Source organism: Littorina saxatilis, linkage group LG16 (assembly GCF_037325665.1).
Source record: "Littorina saxatilis isolate snail1 linkage group LG16, US_GU_Lsax_2.0, whole genome shotgun sequence".
Classification (NCBI taxonomy): domain Eukaryota; kingdom Metazoa; phylum Mollusca; class Gastropoda; order Littorinimorpha; family Littorinidae; genus Littorina; species Littorina saxatilis.
This window is the reverse complement of record NC_090260.1, coordinates 20,595,367-20,614,354: the sequence shown is the minus strand read 5'-3', so window position 1 is coordinate 20,614,354 and position 18,988 is coordinate 20,595,367. Positions and strand designations below refer to the sequence as shown.

Sequence of the window (18,988 nt, the reverse complement as noted above, 5' to 3'; positions counted from 1 at the left end):
CGTAGTCAGTTTTGACCGGGGGGTCATTCTGGGCTAGCTGATTTTGACCGGGAGGTCATTCTGGGCTAGCTCAGAATGACCCCCCCCAAAAAAACTTGTGGAGATGCATAGATGCATTCATTTATGCGTACATTTCGTTTTAAAAGGTCCTAGTGTACTTATTTTTGAAGTTTCAAAGGAAGCGTCGAAACTTTTTTAAAATTTGTTTTAATTTTTTTTTTAATTTTAATTTTTTAGATCATTTTTTAATAGATTTTGTGCACACATACATATATTTCGTTTTAAATGGTCCTAACGTACTTATTCTTAAAGTTTGAAGGGGGGGTCAAAACTGACTGGCCTAGTCAGTTTTGACCTTGTGGAGATGCGTAGATGCATTCATTTATGCGTACATTTCGTTTTAAAAGGTCCCAGTGTACTTATTTTTGAAATTTCAAAGGAAGCGTCGAAACTTTTTTTTTTTTTTTTAGAGTTAAGGGTTTTTGTTTTGTTTGTTGTAATATCATTTTTCTAACAAATATTGTCCACATTTACATTCATTTCGGTTTAAAAAGTCTTAAAGTACTAATTCTTGAAGTTTGAAGGGGGGGTCAAAACTGACTGGCGTAGTCAGTTTTGACCGGGGGGTCATTCTGGGCTAGCTGATTTTGACCGGGAGGTCATTCTGGGCTAGCCCAGAATGACCCCCCCCCCCCCAAACTTGTGGAGATGCATAGATGCATTCATTTATGCGTACATTTCGTTTTAAAAGGTCCTAGTGTACTTTTTTTGAAAGTTTAAAAGGAAGCGTCAAAACTTGTTTTTGGTTTTTTTTTAATTTTTTTTTGAATTTTAATTTTTTAGATAATTTGTCCAACAGATTTTGTGCACACATACATATATTTCGTTTTAAATGGTCCTAACGTACTTATTCTTAAAGTTTGAAGGGGGGGTCAAAACTGACTGGCGTAGTCAGTTTTGACCGGGGGGTCATTCTGGGCTAGCTGATTTTGACCGGGAGGTCATTCTGGGCCCAGAATGACCCACCCCCCAAACTTGTGGAAATGCATAGATGCATTCATTTATGCGTACATTTCGTTTTAACAGGTCCTAGTGTACTTTTTTTTTAAGTTTAAAAGGAAGCGTCAAAACTTTTTATTTTTTTTAATTTTAATTTTTTAGATCATTTTTCCAACAGATTTTGTGCACACATACATATATTTCGTTTTAAATGGTCCTAACGTACTTATTCTTAGAGTTTGAAGGGGGGGTCAAAACTGACTGGCCTAGTCAGTTTTGACAGGGGGGTCAGTCTGGGCTAACTGATTTTGACCCCCCCCCCTAAACTTGTGGAGATGCATAGATGCATTCATTTATGCGTACATTTCGTTTTAAAAGGTCCTAGTGTACTTATTTTTAAAGTTTCAAAAGAAGCGTCAAAAAATTTTTATTTTTATTTTATTTTAATTTTTTAGATCATTTTTCCAACAGATTTTGTGCACACATACATATATTTCGTTTTAAATGGTCCTAACGTACTTATTCTTAAAGTTTGAAGGGTGGTCAAAACTGACTGGCGTAGTCAGTTTTGACCGGGGGGTCATTCTGGGCTAGCTGATTTTGACCAGAATGACCCCCCAAAAAAAAAACTTGTGGAGATGCATAGATGCATTCATTTATGCGTACATTTCGTTTTAAAAGGTCCTAGTGTACTTATTTTTGAAGTTTAAAAGGAAGCGTCAAAACTTTTTTTTTTTCTTAATTTTTTTTTTAATTTTAATTTTTTATATCATTTTTCCAACAGATTTTGTGCACACATACATATATTTCGTTTTAAATGGTCCTAACGTACTTATTCTTAAAGTTTAAAGGGGGGGTCAAAACTGACTGGCGTAGTCAGTTTTGACCGGGGGGTCATTCTGGGCTAGCTGATTTTGACCGGGAGGTCATTCTGGGCCCAGAATGACCCCCCCCCCAAACTTGTGGAAATGCATTGATGCATTCATTTATGCGTACATAGAGAATACTACATGGCTTGCTGTGTGGTACCAGATTTACACGAGTTGTTTTTTTAAATAGTGAACTGCGAGCGAAAGCGAGCTGTTCACCATTTGAAAAAGCAACGAGTGTAAATCTGGTACGACACAGCAAGCCATGTAGTATTCTGTTTATCCTACATTATCCTACATACGTGAGAGAGATACCCGTGAGATAAAAATCGTTCAAATCACACGTGTGTATATCATGTAAATGAGGTCAACCGGAAGGTCAAGCTATGTAAATTAGTAGTACATGGGATCAACCGGAAGGTCAAGCTATGTAAATTAGTAATTACACATTCATGAAGAACTACTTTTGCAACAAAATGGCAACTGCCACGAAAACCGATTTGTCAACACTGAACGAATTTTTGAGTGATGAGCTGTTCGAAGACATGTTTGGTGATGACGCGAATGACGAAGTCGATGAAGAAAAGAGTGAGTCATCCATGATTTATGATTTTTCTCCAATAGACTCATTCGTTCAGACAAACAAGAACAAGAACACTCTCCGAAAAACGGTTTACGATATACGTCGCCATACGTTTATGGCGAAACACGTGGACAAAAGAAACATTAGGCGTGATTAGCACCATCCAACCACAAGAATTATGCAAAATTATCTGCTCCTTTTTCATGAGTTTGAAAAAACCGGATGGCAAAGAGTATAAACCATCCACGCTGAGGGGCCTTCTTAGCAGCATCCATCGACAGTTGAAGTCTAAAAAGTACTGTGCATCCGTTAACTGAGAGAAGTCGTGAAGACAAAGCAGAAGATTGTTAAACAGGAAGGTTAATTGTGGCAACTTACCTAACAAGGGTCAACCGCTGAAACATGAAGATGTTGACAAGCTGTGGCAGACAAAACAGCTCCGAGTCGCAGATCCAGAAGCAATCCTGAATACTCTGTGGTGGCAAAACTGTCAACTTTGATCTGCGCAGCCGAGCGTGACTCCTCACAGGCACATGCAGTGGGGAGACGTGTCCTTACATGAAGACAGTAATGGCAGAGAATATCTCCAATTTTGCGAAAGACAATCCAAAACATGCCAGGGCGACAATCCAAAGTCTGTGCGTGATGTCTGTCCGAAAGCTTGGGCGTCGAACGATGAGCGCTGCCCTGTCGCAGTTTACAAAACATACGCAGCTCTCCGACCAAAAAGTTACTCCGAGACAAGTTCCCCCTTCTATTGTGCAACAAACACAAAAGTTGCATCTGAAGAATTTCCATGGTTCAAGCGCCAACCTGTCGGCGTCAACAAGTTGTCAGCAACCATGAAAAACATGTGCAGAAAAGCTGGGATCATCAACCCGAGGTAGATCTACACCAACCACTCTGCACGCAAGTTCCTAGTGCAGAAACTTTCCGAGAATAACGTTCCTCCGACCAAAATAATGCAGCTATCTTGGCACAAAAACGTCCAGAGTATTAACACTTACAGCAGCATTTCTCAAGAGAAACACCGTGGCTTCAGTGTGATACTCAGTAAACGGCACTGCACCGGTCTCGGAGCTGTCGCCAGTGTCGGCAGACGACACATTGGTTTCGCCCCCACTTCAACTTCAGCCGTCTCCACTGCCACTGCCTCAATCACATCCCAGCAAACGCTAACAACACTGTTTGCAGGGCCTGTGCACGTTGGTACCATCAACATCAACCAATATTTGTGCAGTCACCAAACCGAGAAGTGACCATCTGAAAGCTGTCGACTCGCCTGGCTCCGACTTGACTGTCATCCTATCGCGGAAGGATATGCTCTGCTGTTGTTGTTCCATTTGGTTTCTTTTATCCTGTGGCCACTGCTTTTCTTTTTATCTGGTATATTTTGAAGTGACCATGATTTCGTTCTTCGAATTTATTTCATCAATGTTCAATATTAAACTTAACAGTGTTAACAAAGCCGAACTACTTTGTCCTAGTTTGAGAGTGTGTGTCATGGCGGAGGAATGAATGTCAAATTGAGTAAAGTGGTTTGCAGTTCTAAAGCGGGTTGATCCAAAGGCAATAGCGCTGTCGGTGACTTTTAGTTAGATCTGGCACAGAAGTATATAATGTAGGATAAACAGAATACTACATGGCTTGCTGTGTCGTACCAGATTTACACTCGTTGCTTTTTCAAATAGTGAACAGCTCGCTTTCGCTCGCAGTTCACTATTTAAAAAAACAACTCGTGTAAATCTGGTACGACACAGCAAGCCATGTAGTATTCTCTATTTATATACTTCTGTGCCAGATCTAACTAAAAGTCACCGACAGCGCTATTGCCTTTGGATCAACCCGCTTTGGAACTTCAAACCACTTTACTCAATTTGACATTCATTCCTCCGCCATGACACACACTCTCAAACTAGGACAAAGTAGTTCGCCTTTGTTAACACTGTTAAGTTTAATATTGAACATTGATTAAATAAATTCGAACAACGAAATGATGGTCACTTCAAAATATACCAGATAAAAAGAAAAGCAGTGGCCACAGGATAAAAGAAACCAAAAGGAACAACAACAGCAAAGCATATCCTTCCGCGATAGGATGACAGTCAAGTCGGAGCCAGGCGAGTCGACAGCTTTCAGATGGTCACTTCTCGGTTTGGTGACTGGACAAATATTGGTTGATGTTGATGGTACCAACGTGCACAGGCCTTGCAAACAGTGTTGTTAGCGTTTGCTGGGATGTGATTGTGGCAGTGGCAGTGGCAGTGGAGACGGCTGGAGTTGAAGTGGCCGTGCGAATCCAATGTGCCGACACTGGCGACAGCTCCGAGACCGGTGCAGTGCCGTTTAGCATCAGACTGAAGCCACGGTGTTCCTCTGGGGAAATGCTGCTTAACGTTGTTGTGCCTTGGAGATAGCTGCATTATTTTGGTCGGAGGAACGTTATTCTCGGAAAGTTTCTGCACTAGGAACTTGCGTGCAGAGTGGTTGGTGTAGATCTACCTCGGGTTGATGATCCCAGCTTTTCTTCACATGTCGCCCTGGCATGTTTTGGATTGTCTTCATGCAAGGACACGTCTCCCCACTGCATGTGCCTGTGAGGTGTCACGCTGTGCAGACCAAAGTTGACTGTGTTTTGCCACCACAGAGTATTCAGGATTACTTCTGGATCTGCGACTCCGAGCTGTTTTGTCTGCCACAGCTTGTCAACATCTTCATCTTTCAGCGGTTGAGCCCTGTTAGGTAAGTTGCCACAACCTCCCTGTTTAACAATCTTCTGCTTTGTCTTCACGACTTCTCTCAGTTACAAGTGCAAATTCGGGGCCGTCTATAACGGGTGCACAGTACTTTTTAGACTTCAACTGTCGATGGATGCTGCTGAGAAGGCCGCTCAGCGTGGGGATGGTTCATACTCTTTGCCATCCGGTTTTTTCAAACTCATGAAAAGAGAGCAGAGAATTTTGCATAATTTTTGTGGTTGGATGGTGCTAATGTTTCTTTTGTCCCCGTGTTTCGCCATAAACGTCGATAGGCGACGTATATCGTAAACCGTTTTTCGGAGAGTGTTCTTGTTCTTGTTTGTCTGAACGAATGAGTCTATTGGAGAAAAATCATAAATCATGGATGACTCGCTTTTTTCTTCATCGACTTCGTCATTCGCGTCATCACCAAACATGTCTTCGAACAGCTCATCACTAAAAAATTCTTTCAGTGATGACAAATCGGTTTCGTGGCAGTTGCCATTTTGTTGCAAAAGTAGTTCTTCATGAATATGTAATTACTAATTTACATAGCATGACCTTCCGGTTGACCTCATTTACATGATATACACACGTGTGATTTGAACGATTTTTATCTCACGGGTATCTCTCTCACGTATGTAGGATAAATTTCGTTTTAACAGGTCCTAGTGTACTTTTGTTTGAAGTTTAAAAGGAAGCGTCAAAACTTTTTTTTTTTTTTTAATTTAATTTTAATTTTTTAGATCATTTTTCCAACTGATTTTGTGCACACATACATATATTTCGTTTTAAATGGTCCTAACGTACTTATATTTAAGGTTTGAAGGGGGGGGTCAAAACTGACTGGCGTAGTCAGTTTTGACCGGGGGGTCATTCTGGGCAAGCTGATTTTGACCGAAATGTACGCATAAATGAATGCATCTATGCATCTCCACAAGTTTGGGGGGGGGGGGGGGTCATTCTGGGCTAGCCCAGAATGACCCCCCCCCCAAACTTGTGGAGATGCATAGATGCATTCATTTATGCGTACATTTCGTTTTAAAAGGTCCTAGTGTACTTATTTTGGAAGTTTCAAAGAAAGCGTCGAAACTTTTTTAAAAAAAAAATTTTTTTGTTTTTTAATTTTAATTTTTTAGATCATTTTTCCAGCATATTTTGTGCACACATACATATATTTCGTTTTAAATGGTCCTAACGTACTTATTCTTAAAGTTTGAAGGGGGGGTCAAAACTGACTGGGGGGGGGGGGTCAAAATTGGCTAGCCCAGAATGACCTCCCGGTCAAAATCAGCTAGCCCAGAATGACCTCCCGGTCAAAACTGACTATGTGTGAAAATGGCCTGTTACAATTGAGGGAGGGTCCGAAATGGTCAGCTAACGAAGGGAGCTAAGTTCACTTTGAAAAAAGTGCGCGTGAATAAGTGTTCTCTCTTGACGACCTTTGACACAAGCCTATCAGACTTCAAGTAAGCTTTTTGCACGTGACATTATCCAATCAAGCTTTGCGTTTCATACATGCACAAAGAAGGCACAATGGCTGCGTCATTAGAGACAGACGATGCATGCAATACGAACACCATTATTGATATGATTTTCGGTCTGTGTTTACTTTGACACTGCATATGTTACATCATACGCATTTTTATGTTGTTTAGTTAAAGGCACAGTGCAGCTCACAGCCTTTGTTTTGCGTTTTTGTTGCAGCTGAGTGCATTTACAGTTCAAAAATCCTCCTATGGTAGTAAAACAAACCCAAAACTACCAAACGACGACATCTGTGAAGCTCGACAGTTTCTTGTTCACGCGAGTGCATAAATTAACCTAGTTATTACGTGGTGTTTGGTCGGAGTTCGATTCAACTGAGTGATTCCGGCCTCCATTTTGTTTTACACAAACTCATGATGATGTCTGACATAGTTTGCTAGTGACGTGTCTTTTTGTGCATGATGTGGTGATCTACCTGATATACATTTAGATCCAAAAATAGGTCAAGACCAGCCGGGTCCGAGTACGAAATTAATTCGTAAAAAAATCGCAGTTCTTGACTCTTTGGGTGCAAGTCAATGAAACTTGGTAGTTATTCTAACGGATAGCTGCCTGAGGTATGACTAAAAGCCCCAGGGGCTCCGTGCACCTGGATTTGACAAGTTCAGTACCTTTAAGTTTGATCATGCAAAGAAACGCCCCTACTGTGTTCTTTTTTCTCCTGAAACATCAACATGGTAAAATGACGAGAGAAAAAAATTAAACAAAACCCAACATGAAATGTTAATGACTGTTGTAATACACAATGTCATGGACCAAATGCTGTTGTTACTGCCTTTAATTGTCTCAAAATCAGCAAAGAAAAACATATGGCCGTGTGTTTTATTTCTTTTGTTTCGTAATGCCGGTCTGTGTATATCTATGATTTTGGATAACTAAAGAAGTGAAATCCTAAAACTCAAAAATTACGTTTTCATTTGCAGATATAATCGAACATACACATTTTGATGGCGTGGAAAAACATGCAGATACTTTCATGAATCCCTTGAGACTGAAAGGTTGACTTATTTTGCAAATGAATGGACACCCTAAGGCTGCGCTCAAGGAGTTGTCGCCACACAATGTTTACAAAATGTACGAATTAAAGTGGCTTCTCGTAGAAATAAAATAAAATAAATTCCTATTCAGCAATAAAGCATTTAAAGTGTTTATTTTAGCATGTATCTAAAGCAAGGGAAGGTCCCTTGTAAAAGTCTAGCCAGATTTGAGATGGTAAGCCAAAGCGTTACACGAAGAACAATGCTTTAAAAAATGAATGGGATACATGTTTTAACATATAGCTTGTAGTTGTTATTATTCCATATGGGTACCCCGCTTATGATCTGTTGTTGACATCTTAAGCCCTAAATATATTTTCAATTTTTATCGATTTTGAGTCATCGAGTATTGAATACATGCATTGAAGATTTGACTGTTAAAAGCAGACAATATTATGGTGACTGTTGACTAACCATAACTTGATACAAACAATATGTTCAGCTGTGACGTTGAATGACAAGCTTGTAGCCATGTATTACATATAAGGCACTACAAATACTAGCCAGGCAGCCAAGCAAATGGACACTGACAACTAGAAGCACAGGCATAGAGAGATAGCTCCAGTTGGACATGGTGAACTAGGTCAACCTTGCTTGTTAGAAGCTGACATCCCATCTGGATGCTTCAATTAGATGTCCGTGAACATCTCCAGAGGGGATATCACCTTGCTCCACTAATATTTTAGCCGCCATATTGAAAACAAAATGGCGGACATTGAAACAGGAATGTTCACACATTTTCGCTCATAGTTGGTGTTTGTGGGTACATTTAGTGTCTGTTCCTATGTTTATTAATGTGATAAAGGCGTTGACAAATGTTTTATTTTTGTTGGACAAATGGAAAAGGCGATATTTGACATTTTAAAGTTATTTTGCATATTCCATATGTCTTTAATCCTTTCAATCTTAACAGTTGGTTTCAAAACTCTTGACATTGTGAAATTCAGCAACATGTAACTATCTATGAGTCGTAAGAAAGCTTCTTGAATTGACTCAGACTCAGCAATTGTTGCCAGGATTTGCGGAAAACAAGCAAAGTAGCAATCTGCTGAGAACGGTAACGTAGGATTCCCTGCGCAACGTTACTGACATCATTGTAGAAAGGCTACAGAATAATGACCCTATAATCCGTTTTCTTGCAGAATTTCTCAAAGTAATCCTCTGGCAATAGTACTTCGAGCACCGAAAGTGAAAGAGGTATTTCAGGCCAAGCACCTATTGCCCCCTAGTTCCGGTTATCAGAGAGAGGCTGCCGTGCCCTAAAATCTGATTGGTCGAAACGCTGGGGGCAAAGGTTATACGAAAAAGGTATGTGTCCAAGATGTGGAATGTGTCCAACATGTGGTATGTGACCAAGTTGTGGTATGTGTCCAAGTTGCGGTATGTGTCCAAGATGTGGTAATGTGTCCAAGTTGTGGTATGCGTCTAAGATGTGGTCTGTGTCCAAGTTGTGGTATGTGTCCAAGATGTGGTATGTGTCCAAGTTGTGGTATGTGTCCAAGATGTGGTATGTGTCCAAGACGTGGTAATGTGTCAAAGTTGTGGTATGTGTCCAAGTTGTGGAATGTGACAGGACAATAAAGAAATGAAAAAAAGTCTAATAGATTCATTGACTTTGGGGTAGCGCGACTCTGTTGTTGCTAGCTTTCCACTGGGAGGAAGCGACCCTAATTTCCCAGCGATGGGACAATAAAGAAAAGAAAAACAAATCCCATAGATCCCTTGACTTTGGGGTAGCGCGATTCTGTTGCTGCTAGCTTTCCACTGGGAGGAAGTGACCCGCATTTCCCAGCGACGGGACAATCTAGTAATGAAAAAAAAAAATCTAAACATCAACAGTCGCGTTACCCCAAAGGTCAAGGGATTTTGTTTTGGTGCCTTGACTTTGGAGATGACAAGAAAATATCGGGAGCATTAACGTGATTTGTAAAACAAATGTACAAATCACGGGACGCGCAGACCCTTGATTTTAACCCCCAGGCTCAAAACTGTAAGGTTCAGCAGCTAAAGTCGCTTCTGCCATGAATACTGCTTGTGAAGTCATCGGAATTTGTACCCAGAATTCATCACTTCCGTACGTATACTCTCGCGGACGTTTGCGATACAATGGCCGCCAGATCGGAACGCGAAAACGCTTCGCTGAACAGCCACAAAATTCGTCGGATTATGGTTACCTAAAACGATTCCGAAATAAACTAAACCCTGTGAGGGAAGGTGAGAAAACAATTTCCTACAGCATGCATATGCTTGGTTAACCTAAGTCACCCAAAACGCAAATGAACGCGTTTTTGACATCAAAAAAAGCCTGTTGAGGTTCTTTAAAATAAAAATAGCATGTTGATGGTAATACTTTGAAATTGTCTCCCAGCCTTTAAATCCGAAGACGATAAGTCCCCCTCGGACCAACAATAAACCTGGTCTGTCAACAAGCCACCAAACATCTACTAGTATTAGAGCCTTCAGCAAATTTGCCACGGAAGTGTGAATGAATACTGTTATTTAAAACTGTGTACTGAATACTAACCTGATAAACAGTCCGCCAGAGAAATGCGCAGCATGTATATATATGAAGCTCAGCCTGAATGCATGTCTAAATTTGGACCAAGGGCTCCTGCGAAAGGTGTAGACAAGAGCCTCAAGTTTTACACAGTGTGAAACTCTTGACTAGACTGGTGTCTTGTTTCCAGCACATTTGCATATTTTTGTTTTGCACGAATAGAATGTTCAGCCCGCGTCCCCTCACAGGCTCACAACATGAGCTGTTCGCCCAATCTCTTATATTTGTGCATTCGCCTCCCACACTTTAGCAATGGGTTCATCTGCTATTTATAAACAAAAACAAGATTAAGAAGAAAATCACAACGTTATGGAGAATACAAAAAGGGTTTTCAAAGGGACAGTCCTGCTCGTTAAATCAGTTTGGCTCATCGTCTCCGATCTGGCCATGCGTTTGATAACAACATCCCTCCACTTGGACACATGGCAACAAAACCGGCACGGTTGGCCTAGTGGTAAGGCGTCCGCCCCGTGAGCGGGAGGTCGTGGGTTCGAACCCCGGCCGGGTCATACTTAAGACTTTAAAATTGGCAATCTATATAGCTGGTGGCTGCTCCGCATGGCGTCTGGCATTATGGGGTTAGTGCTAGGACTGGTTGGTCAGGTGTCAGAATAATGTGACTGGGTTAGACATGAAGCCTGTGCTGCGACTTCTGTCTTGTGTGTGGCGCACGTTAAATGTCAAAGCAGCACCGCCCTGATATGGCCCTTCGTGGTCGGCTGGGCGTTAAGCAAACAAACAAACAAACAAACAAACAAACAAACATGGCAACAATCAACATCATGACAGCTTTCTGTGCAGAGTGAATGAATTGATTTCACAGATTGCTCCCAGTGTTTGCCAACAGATGTGTTCATCAAAACATTGCTACTATGAACAGGGAACACTGTTGCTTTGTCAATGTGTGTCCACGCTGAGGGATGGTCTTATTGTCTGTCCAGATCTCAGACGGTGAATCGAATTAGATTTCCGTTTTGCCCCATTCGTCGTGTATGTCGCAAATGAGCCAAAGACAGCTATAATTATGCTTTGTCCCGAGATGACCCACTTGCCCAAAAGGCAGCTTAACTTAAAGAACGAATCTGTAAGTGAGATGAGGTTTGAAAGTCGACGAGGTAAAGTCGTCTTCGACTTGTCGGCATTATACTTGTCTTTTTAAAATATCGGACACTATTGCTACACCAAAAAAACAATAGCTGTTAGGATCCTCACTATAAGCTTATAGCTTGTAGTTGATTCTAAACCATAATGTATTGTATCTATTAATTGTTGAATAAAACACTGTTTTAACCAATAGCTGTTAGTAATGAGTCACAAAAGAATCACTTCTTAACCCCACTGTTCAAAAGTTTTTTCAAGATTCCAAACGTTGTTCGGAAGCACATGACTACCACAAAGCCACAGGAGCCTAGTCTACTATTCAGGTAAAGCTTTTTCAGTCAGCAAGTTATTATCAGAAACACATCGATGCGTTGCTCGACCTGGCAAGTTACAACACACCCTACACGTTTATTTCACAACTGTGTGAGGTAACTTGAAGCCGTCTTTTCTTCTGCAGCGATGCGAGACCCTCCTTGTAAGTTGAATAGAAAGTACCTTTTCAAACTTGAACGCAGAATGTCACTCTGACTCGCCAAAGGCAGGTTTAACACAATAAAGTTATGTATGTGCACTGATATTCACGTATGTATATGACAGTGTACAACAGCTGTTTTCTTTGGTTGATCATAACAAGACAAAGAACGATGCAACATCAAATCCTTTTACCCAACCAGTCGTTATTACAACAAGATTTGTTTTTTCGAGATTTGTTTTCTTATCAAAACTCCCTTCTTTTGCTAGTATTTAGATTTTCAGTCTCAGTTATGATTTAATAATTAATTTGTCGTCCCCGAACACCTTGACACCGGGAAGTGCGACCTGTTGATTGGTATACGTACGTAGATACGTAGAGGTTACATGCCGAGTCTCAGTGATTATTAAAAATAATGGTCGAAGTTAGCGGATCATGAAAAATGCGAGCTTCAGCGAGCTTTTTCATGACCGCGAACTGAGACCATTATTTTTGATAATCACTGAGACGAGGTATGTAACCTCTTTATCCCTCCTTTCTTCAGTTATTCAAAGAAAAGAGGAGTTTTTGTGCGAAAGTTTGATCGAATCATATTCACCCAACCAGTCTACCTGCGCAGGCTATCGATTAATGCGCGGTTGTATAGTTCCGTGCAAATAATTCAATTTTGTTAACACTTCTTGTCAGTTTCCATGTTTTAAACTAAAATCAAGTACACAGTTATGTTGTCATTCTGCTGTGGCGGTAAAGGCAGATAGTGTGTGTTCTGTTCATGTTTTGGTATCGCTCAGAAAATGTTCTTTCCTCGAATGTGACTAGCAGACGAAGTTTTACACCCGTGTTCCAACGTTAAAAACTGTATGAAGTTAAGTTTTCTGGGGCAAAATAGTGTATGAAACTGCTGCATGTTCTTTAAGTTGATTAAATGTTTGCAATGGATTGCGTATGATCTGTTTATAAAATGAAATATTGTTGAAAACTGACCGTCGGATTGCAGTCTTGTCGATGAAGCCGAAATCTGGAAGGGGAACTACTCGTGTCGCTAGACAAAGTATGAGAGTTACTTTTCCTTGGAATCTTGCTAACGATAAACGATTGTGCACGGCAGATCTGAATTCAGAAAACAACCAAACTCATGGATTTTATATTGAGATTCATGTGTTCAAGCCTGTAGTTGCTGGTTTAAATGCGGTATGGTTGTATTGTTTGCTCCAGAAATGTATATTTTGTACTTTAGAGTGTTCTGAACTTTTGAGTCGCAAAAAGTAGATCCACAATGTGTACAGTCTCTACCCATGAGCTATCGAGGATTCAGGCCCGTTGTTGGGTAAGTGATTTTGGTTGTTGGGTAAGTTACCGAAAAATAACTAGCCCTACAAGTTTACAGAGAGAAAGAAGCAGAGGGGGGGATAAAAAGTGTTCACACACTTTCTCTATCTTTCCTTTTCTGGCATTCAGATTTTCAGTCTCAGTTATAATTTCATATTCAATTTGTCGTCCTCGAATACCTTGACACCGAAAAGGATGACCTGTTGATTGGTATACGTATACGTAGATACATAGCGTTCATATATTTTTTTCTAAAATATGAATTTACTTCAACCCACAAAGACGTGTGCACACTTGTACAAATAACTTGGACGAGCATGTATGCAACATTTTAGCAAAGTGTAATGGAAGATCGCAAACAATTTGTTTTTATTAATCATACAAATGTTGCCCCCACTCATATGCACAAATTGAGGGTTGTGGTTTAAAAAGAAACAAAATGCATTAGACTATGCAGCTACATTATAAGCGCTTATCTCTCAGCATGTCTTGACGTAAACCATTTTACACAACAACAATAACAGAAAAACACAAAATGACTCACAAAGTGGGGTTAAGTAACCACCCAATTTCATTTTAAGTGTTTATGATAGTTGTATATCTATCAATCATTTTTACATCAGGATACTTAATTTATTTGTTATTGCGTAACAATTGTGTGTTCACGAGAGGAGGGGGGGTCAACATTCATATCACTGTTCTCTTTGTTTGGTCATTAATTAAAAAAAAAGTGTGCATTTGATTGCTACAACTGTACCTAAAAGCTCATCTTAGGTATTTATATCGGTGAGCAAAATTGTATAAAGATGCATTGTTAAACACCTGAGATACCAGTTTCCTGCAATGAGCCCCAAGAAAAATGTGAGTCGTTTTCAAATTCAGCAGGGCAAATTCAAAATTCATGAACTTAAATTCACGGGGGATAACCGGCTATACAGTGGTAAGCTTGTGTACGGTGAGTAACACTCGATTCGGCCTGCATTTTCCCGTTTTACCACAAAGTTGTTGATTTCTGTCTGGATTAAAGGTGACCTACTGCATCTGCGATGACTAACTTTGTTTCGAAATGCATAATATGTTGAAGAAGGATTTGCGTTTTCCCGTATTTAAATGTTAAAACGAGAAATCGTGGTGACGAAGCACCGGAAATGGCTGCTCGGTGGGTTTCAAATGTAGAAATGCGCTTGTTTTTACAAAACCAGCTCGTATTCAGCTTCGGTACGGGAGTCTTAGTGACAAAGGAATCATACTTGATGCAAAGGAGTGCTATTGTCGGGTTGGAATCGTTCGTTAGAGTGGGCAGGCGAGAGGCGGTCAAATATGCGAGATGATCGTACACCGGGTTGAAGACCGTCGCAAATGGGGCCTCAGACGCAAAATCCGGTTTGATGCATAATTTTCTGTTAAACTAGATATTCGAACACTCTCTCTCTCACTTCCTCTTTCTGTCTCTGCCTGTCTGTCTCTCTGTCTCTGTCTCTCTCTCTCAGCAGTCTCTCACTGTTTCGTCACTGAATAGTCGTCGGTTGCTAATCCCCCCCCCCCCCCCCACACACTTTTACCTTCAATATAATGTTGAATTGGTGTGGCTGTCATCCGTTAGCCAGCCAGCATAGAACAATACACAATACTTTGGGGGAAAGGAGGCACACGATTAGGAGGTAGTTGTCCTGGATCATGACTTTTTTCAGGCAACGAAGTCATTCGGCGCTTAGTGTTTTCCGGGTAATTTTGTACGAGTCCATCTCTCAACATAGAGGGAACTCACGTGATCCAATATTATAATGAGCTAGTACAAAATGCTGCGGAAAAAAATGTAAGAAGGTTTTCTGCAATAAAAGGACAGCACCGTTTTACCGCAGCATTATTTAGTTCAATTTTACTGCAGTAAAATGTTTTGCTGCGGAAAAAAAGATGCTTCGGCGGATGATAACATTATTCAGAAATGCTGCAGAAAACCCGTTTTTCTGCTGTATTTCTGTTTTTCCGCAGAATAGCTGAATGAAGTCATAATCCAAAAAGGATGGATTTGTAGTCTCTGTTTCCGCGGCCTTTTATACTTGCTCATTATCACTTGAGTTGTCTCTCTGTTGAGAGATGGACTCGTCCTAAATTACCGAGAATTTTCGGAGCGCCGAATGAGTTCGTTGTCGGAAGTTCAAAGTTGCAAAATTACGCTGGTAACACACTTACCTGTCAGCAGCATTATCAAATTTGCATAGACGGATCGCGGACGCAGTAGTCCACTTCGTTTTCGATTTGCTTCAAAAATTATTCTCGCTTCTGATTGGGGCACTGTGGAGCAAGCTATTATATCCTGAGGGGGGGGGGGGGGTGGGGGGGTGGCGGCGACGGATACAAACGCTATTTAACAAGATCGTTAGTTTTTCTGGGTAAAAAAAAAACCTGTCACAGGTTATTCGGAAGAAACAAGTTTTCCCAATAAATCCGCGGAAAAACATGTAAACATTATGTTGCGGAAAAACTACTTTCAGATGGAAACGAGGCAAACCATTAGGATGTAATTTTCCTTAGCGTACGTATTATCACTTTTTCAGTTTTCCTGCGAAAAAACCCACAGAAATGATGTAGAAAAAACCGGTTTATCTGCAGCATTTTTGAATTAATGTCATCATCCGCAGAAGCATAGTTTTTTCCGCAGCAAAGGTTTTCTAAAGCAAATGTTTACATATTTTTCCGCGGCATTATTGGGAAACACTTATTCTTCTTTTTACCCAGAAAACACTGAGCGCCGAAGGACTTCGTTGAATAAAGTCATAATCCGCTCAGGACGACTACCTCCTAACCATATTTATTCCCCTCTCTGCTTCTTTACCTCTGTAAACTTGTAGGGGTAGTTATTTTTCGATAATGACCCAGCAACCAAACAAATAACGACCCAGCAACAGCCTGAATCCTCGATAGTGCAATGGGTTGAGAGGTTGTTCTGTTTCGGTACTACTTTTTGCGACTGAAAAGTTCCGAACGCTCTAATGTACGAAGTGTACATCTCTGGAGCAAACAATACAAACATACCGCATTTAAATTAACAACTACAGGCCTGAACACATGAATCTCCATATAAAATCCATGAGTTCGGTTGTTTTCTGAATCTAGATCTGCCGTGCTCAAACCGTTCATCACAAGCAAATTCCCAAGGCAAGTAACTCATACTTTGTCTGGCGACAAGAGTAGTTCCTCTTCTTTTCACTCAGTTCCTTCGACAACAGACTGCAATCCGACGGTCAGTTTTCAACAATATTTCATTTAATAAACAGATCACACGCAACCAAATGCACACATCTCATCAATTTAAACAACATAAAGCGGTTTCATACACTATTTTCCCCAGAAAACTGAACTTCATACAGTTTTTAACGTTGGAACACGGGTGCAAAAGTTCGTCTCACGGTCTGCTAGTCCCATTTGACGAAAAAACATTATCCTAAGCGATACCAAAACATATACAGAACACACAATATCTGCCTTTGCCGCCACAGCAGAATAACAGCATATCTGTGTACTTGATTTTAGCCCAAAATAGGAAAACTGACAAGGAGTGTTAACAGAATGGAATGATTTGCACGGAACTATACAACCGCGCATTAATCGATCGCCTGCGCAGGTTGACTGGTTGAGAGAATAGGATTCGATCAAACTTTCGCAAAAAAACTCCTCTTTTCTTTGAATAACTGAAGAAAGGAGGAATAAAGAGGTTACACACCTCGTCTCAGTGATTATAAAAAATAATGGTCTCAGTTCGCGGTCATGAAAAAGCTCGCTAAAGCTCGCATTTTACATGATCCGCTAACTTCGACCATTATTTTTGATAATCACTGAGACTCGGCATGTAACCTCTACATATGCCTCCTTTCCCCCTCAAAGTATTGCTGACTGGCTATTCAACATTATACATGTATTGAAGGTTAGTCGGGAGGGGGGGGAGGAGGGGGTAGGGGGCATTTTAGCAACCGACGACTATTCAGTGACGTACAGAGAGAGACTGCTGAGACAGAGAGACGGAGAGACAGAGAGACAGAGAGAGACAGAGACTGAGAATGTTCTAAAAGTCTAGTTTAACAGAAAAGTATGCATCAAACCGGATTATGCGTCTGCGGCCCCATTCGCTACGGTCTTCAACCCGGTGTACGATCATCTCGCATATTTGACTGCCTCTCGCCTGCACGCTCTAACGAATGATTCCAACCCGACAATAACACTCCTTTGCATCAAGTATGATTCCTTTGTCACTAAGACTCCCGTACCGAAGCTGAATACGATCTGGTTTTGTAAAAACAAGCGCATTTCTACATTTGAAACCCACCGAGCAGCCATTTCCGGTGCTTCGTCACCACGATTTCTCGTTTTAACATTTAAATACGGGAAAACGCAAATCCTTCTTCAACATATTATGCATTTCGAAACAAAGTTAGTCATCGCAGATGCAGTAGGTCACCTTTAATCCAGACAGAAATCAACAACTTTGTGGTAAAACGGGAAAATGCAGGCCGAATCGAGTGTTACTCACCGTACACCAGCTTACCACTGTATAGCCGGTTATCCCCCGTGTAAATTACAGTTTCTGGCTGGTCTGATTGATGTATTTCACATTCAATAATGCAGAGCTGCAACCGTTTGAGCGCGTCCCGGAACTTTTTTTAATGAGATTACAAATTAGATATCTTTCAACTGACAACTTTAAAACAATAATGTTGAAAATCTCTTGCTTGTTGATATTTTATTCCACCATTCTTCTCTAAACTTGGTTTTCCTTGCAGCCATGCCATTGACCATTGGCTCAGTTACTGCACAATAAAAGTGCACAAATGCAAGTGTCAAGGTATAAAGACGCTTGCCATACAAGGGTTTTAATACATAAAATAATTGAACTATTTTTCCTAAAATCAGGGTTCAACGTTCTGAACGGTCAAGGTAGGTTAAGAAGTTAACACTTACCTGACAAGAAGTCGAGCAGCTGCTGTGTTGCAAGAAATTCAGTCAGAAGTTGAACCTCTAGATGGTATCTGAATGACGATGTTCATTTCTGGCTTCAGCAGAAAACTGCGCAGTTTCAGCTAGTCCATGACTAGACTCGCTCAGAGTATAACATTCTTCCGCGACGTTCTCTTGCTCACTGTCAGGTAGAGCGCTGAATTGTGCCTTACGTGTACATATTCATGGATGAATGTATTTATAACTTAGACATCAGTTGAAGATAAAGTAGACACATAGTTGTGTTGTTCGTTTTTGCCTTTTACTTTAATATATGTATGAGTGTGACAAGGCGTCAGTTTGATAACGTTGTTGATACGGTGGCTGAAATGAATAGCCATCTGCTTAACTTTCGATTACGTCCAGTAGGTGGACTTTAAATAAACTATCCAATAAGAACTGAATGCATACACCTGTCATTCAATTTACACTTTTGGTGATAAACAACAGGCACACGCTCTTGCTAATCATCACCTTTACAGGTTGATGGTACCCTCGCACGATAAGCACACATCTGCAATTACTTGCGTTATTTGAACTGCACATACACAATTGCATGCGTCGAATACATGTGTGAACGATAATTACCGTGTGTTTTTTTCTGTGATTTGTTTGATTTTTTGTAGGATTATATGCCTTATAGCAAGTGAAACATTGTTCAAATGCAGTGCACCAACGAATATTACAGTGTAGCCGGATGTCGTTGATAGTGGAGCAACCACACTCTCCCTGTTGTTTGCCTCTGCCAAAAAGTCTGGGTCCT

At 40.7% G+C, this 18,988-nt stretch overlaps 1 protein-coding gene across 1 annotated transcript in view; it reads right to left on the bottom strand.

Annotated features, from left to right (window-relative positions):
- LOC138951466 (serine/threonine-protein phosphatase 6 regulatory ankyrin repeat subunit B-like) overlaps positions 1-18,386 on the bottom strand; it is a 30,144-nt gene extending 11,758 nt beyond the window's left edge. The window contains exon 1 of the mRNA XM_070323064.1: positions 18,190-18,386. The gene's annotated coding sequence lies outside the window, so the exon portion shown is untranslated. The remainder of the gene's footprint in view (positions 1-18,189) is intronic.
- Between the last annotated feature and the right edge of the window lie 602 nt (positions 18,387-18,988).